This window comes from Octodon degus, unplaced genomic scaffold, assembly GCF_000260255.1.
Source record: "Octodon degus isolate 3935 unplaced genomic scaffold, OctDeg1.0 scaffold00047, whole genome shotgun sequence".
In the NCBI taxonomy this organism is placed as follows: Eukaryota; Metazoa; Chordata; class Mammalia; order Rodentia; family Octodontidae; genus Octodon; species Octodon degus.
In genome coordinates, this window is record NW_004524623.1 from 1,316,699 (window position 1) to 1,321,296 (window position 4,598).

Genomic DNA, 4,598 nt, shown 5'->3' on the forward strand with positions numbered 1-4,598 from the left:
AAACTCAACCCTTTTTTTTTGGTGGTGGTAATGAAACTGGTCACACTGATGAGCCTAAGAGCACATAGGGGAAAAAACCAGGAGAATCTTTTTTAAAGACTTGACCTAATCAAGAAAATAAATAGATTTTTGTCTGTATCACTAGCTGAATGTTGCTCAATTTGTCAAAAAAATTTAAATATATAATAGTAATATCAAACTTTCTGAGTAAAATCATGCACTTGCCAAAATATTTCAGAGAAAACTTTTCATCAAAGATACTAAGTAAGAGTCATCCAGGTGGGTTTAATAAGAACTGAAAAAGGAGGAACTATTGTCCTGAACAGTCAGTGTATGTAGTGACCATATTTCCTCTTCGCTGAGTGACAGTCCTGCAGTGCTTGCTCGATCCATGAAATCTATTTTCAGTCTGTACTGTGTGCTGATTGGTAGAGTCAAAGCCACTAAAAGAAAACATTTTCTCCATATCTTCAAACATGTCATCAAACAATCCACCTCCAAAAGAAAACTCCTGGAAATGATGCCCCTGTCTACTAGAACCATCTTGCCGTGTCTCTTTGTCCTTTACCATCAGTGAAAGCACTGTGTCCCAGTGTATCATATTCCTTTCTTCTACTAGCATCTGAGAGTGTTTCATATGCTTCTGCAATCTCTCGGAATTTTGCTTCAGCATCGGGGCTCTTATTTTTGTCAGGATGATACTTCATGGCTAATTTGTGAAAGGCCTTCTTGATTTGGCACTCTGATGCTGATTTTGGCGCACCTAAAATATCATAGTAGCTTTTTGAGGCCAGAATCAATTCCGTTATCATTAAAATGCAGATTGCAAAGATGAAGACTGACTGGGTAGTAGCCATTTCTAATATCCCTGGCCCCCGCTGTGTCTACGTGGCATCCGTGCTCCCTGCTGCGGCTTCCACGGCGACCTCCACCTCTGCCGCCGCGGTCACGTTCCTCCACGCCTGCTCCCTACAGGCGGGCATTTCAAGAATTCTTATTATTATTACACATGTGAATAATAAGTGACCTGTACCTGAGAAGGGTCTCCATTTTCAGCCTTTCTCAAGTTGGTAGGAGCTATCTGTGCTTTCTTGTAATCATCTTACAGAATTTAAAACCAGGAGGTTAAAATTAGGCCCATGTCTATCACCATGCACTACACTGCAGTCAAAATGGATCAAAAATTTAAACATTACAACAGAAACACTAAATCTCCTGGAGGAAAATGTAGGCAAAAATCTTAAAGATATAGGGGTAGATAGACAGTTCATGAACAAAAATCAAACCACTCAATCCCTGTCCTGCAGTGCTGGCTCCGCACCAGGGGCACACTGAGACAGTGATTGAAACTGAGTGTGGTGTAATCCCAGCGCTTGGGAGGCTGAAAAACAGAAGGATCACTATAAGTCTGATATGTGTAGTGAGACCCTGTAAACCCTGTACTAAATACATTTTTAAAAAACTGCAAGGGAAATGCTTCAAAGAACCAACAACTGAGATTTTATCTCCTTGAAAAGTTTCAGCACTCTAAAAGAAATCTCCAAGAGAGTAGAAAGAAAACTCACACACTGTAAAAAAATTATAGCCAGCTGCACCTCTGACTAAGCCCTTCTATCTAGAGCATACAAAGAATTTAAAAAATAATCAGGGCCCCCAAATTCAGAGGCCCAACCCAAAGATGAAGAAATACAAGAGGAAGTAAATATATGAAAAATTGTTCAACATCATTGGTAATTCAAGAAATGCATGTTAGAAAACAACATTGAAATTCCATCTCACACCAGGAAGAATGGCTGTCATCAAGAAGTCTGCCAACAGCAAATGCTAGAGGGCCTTTGGGGAAAAAGGAACCCTCCTCCACTGTTGGTGGGAGTGTAGACAGATATAACCACTATGGAAATCAGTGTGGAGATTCCTGAAAAAACTAGAATTGGAGGTACCATTCAACAAAGCTCTTCCTCTGCTGGATATTTTTCCAGAAGAACTAAAAACATCACACCACAGTGATATATGTGCACTTATGTTTATAGCAGTGCAACTTGTCATGGCTAAATCTTGGAAGCAACCCAAATGCCCATCAACTGAAGAATGGATAAAGAAGATGTGGTATTTTTGCATATTTCTATAGCTGAATAAAAAATGATAAATTTGAGGCTTTTATCAGTAAATGGATACAACTAGAGACCATATTCTTAAGTGAAATAAACCAGACCCACATGTGGAAACATCATATTGTCTCCTTAATATGAGGAACTGAAAGAGAAAATAAATCTGAAGGATACAATAGATACTGGGAAAAGTGAACGAACCTGTTCAAAAGGAAGGAATTACTGAGTTGAGGAGGGCAGGAGGGGGAGTGGGGGAAAGAGATGTATTTATGTATGTAAGCAGGATGGTTTGGAGAACTGTACTGTGGATTTCTGCTGGTCTATGGAAAGAAGTTAATGCTTAATTTGTTTTGTCTCCTTTTTAAATTCTTTTTCCTTTCTCTCTCTCTCTCTCTCTCTCTTTTTTTTTCAGGACTGGGGATTGAACTCCAGACCCTGTGCTTGCCAGGCAAACACTTATTCTACTGAGCTATCTTCCCAGCCTCTTTTTCTCTTCTTAATTTCTTATATATTTCTTTCTTATTCTAATTTTGCATGTGTATATCTGGTAATATGAACAACTAACTTGAAGACAACACTATACATTACAACAAATACTGTGAAATTCATATTATTTTGTTTAGTGAAATTCTGTATCATTTGCACATTTTGTTTTCATACTATTTTGTACTCTCTTTAAAAGACTAAAAATTTAAAAAACTAAATTAAAAGGAAGGGTTTTTAATGTATTTTTACAGGGTTTACAGGGTATACAGGGTTCCACTACTAGATGGGATTCGTAGTGATCTTCCTGTTTACAGCCTCCCAAGAGCTAGGATTACAGGCATGCACCACCACGCCCAGTCTCAATCTCTGTCTCAGTGTGCCCTGGGGGTGGGGCTGGCAGGGCATGCCTGGGATCCAACCATGGCCACTGCACTCTGCTTAAGCAGGAGCTTTGTGCTAATAATAAGAAGAAAGAATTTAAGGCCAATAGACCAGCCATGTTTATTTTGCTCAATATTTTTGTAAATATTCAGTGTAATTTTTTCAAGTTATTTCACTTCATAAAACCATTTAGATCCCCCCTCCCTCCATACTTTCCCCTCTTTCTGTCTCTATCTGTTGTACCCAAATTCTTTTTCTCCCTTTTAAACATTAATATGTTTGTGATACATAATAAATATGTCCATTGCTGGGAACTGGTGCACACACATATCCCAGACGTTGCTCTCTTTCAATCTTTCCAACCCCATGTACATCTGCTTGTCCTCCAGGCACCATCTGGATTCCTGCTCTACTGTTTGCTACACTGGGATCTGTAATACCCTCACCCTGCCACCCATCTCCATTGGCCTTTCTTCTGCAGAGCTGTTTAGTTTTACTCAACAACTACAAACCTATTTACCTATATTCTAAGTTCAGTAGCGTATTTTTTAAAAAATTGTTGCTGTAGCCAGAAGTGCTTTGAGAATCACTTCCTTTAATTTAATGAAGCAAGATCCAGTAACACAGGCTCAGAGGAAGAGCTGACTAATGTGCTGTCTCACTTTCAAATTTGGTTACTTACGATTTCTTGTAGCTGTACACCAAGTCTGTGTTGTGAATGTTGGCAAATGTAACTCAAGATTCTTTGCTGTTTGAGTCAAGGTCTCACTATATAGTCCAGGCTGGCCTTGCTTCACTATGTAGCCCAGGTTTACGTGATTCCCTTGCCTCAGTCTCCCAAGTGTTGGCATTATAGGTCTGTACTACCATGCTCAGCTCAAGAATTTTTAAACAGTGGGGTTTTTCATTACTACCTAGTTAAAATAATTAGTATGTAGAAAGACTACTTGAGGTTGTATTCTTGTGATCATGAGTAAGTCACTTAATCTTGATGCCTCAGTTTCTTCATTCTAATTAAATAGATTCATCTAAATAAATTAAATTTATTTATTTACTAAATATAAAGCACAAAGAAAAGTTCTTGGCTTCTAGTAGGCTTCAATCAGTGTTAACTATTATTTGTTATTATTATTTTAGGAACATCAACCTCCAGAACCTATGAAATCAATTTTCAGAAATCCAGCAAAGTAGAACAACATGATTCTTTGCCTTGCTTTGATGCGTTTGGCATTTTAAATCTATATTTAGTGTAAACTGTGTCATTCCTTCCAGAAAATGATATATGTACATATAATTACAGGGCTTTAATCTAAAACTTTGAAATATCTGCACCATAGTCCTGTTAACATACAACAAACCTACAAAAATATTGAAGTATAAAGTATGGCAATGACTAAACACAAAAGCCTCATTTACCGAAATCTGCCTGCAGATTTACCATCCAGTATGAGAAACCAGATGTGGCATAGAGCACGCCCATAATGATGGGACAGCTGCTACTTAGATCTTCTACACTGTTTAAGTGTTTCCTAAGATGGAATTTCTGGAATGCAGTTGGACACCAGCCTTGTGGTTTGCGGGCCTCACCTATGTCTACCAGCGCTGGGACGGCGATGGGCACTG

At 38.6% G+C, this 4,598-nt stretch overlaps 1 pseudogene; it reads right to left on the reverse strand.

The window, feature by feature from the left end:
• Positions 1 to 254: 254 nt before the first annotated feature.
• On the reverse strand, positions 255 to 950 carry LOC111817046 (annotated as a pseudogene).
• Between the last annotated feature and the right edge of the window lie 3,648 nt (positions 951 to 4,598).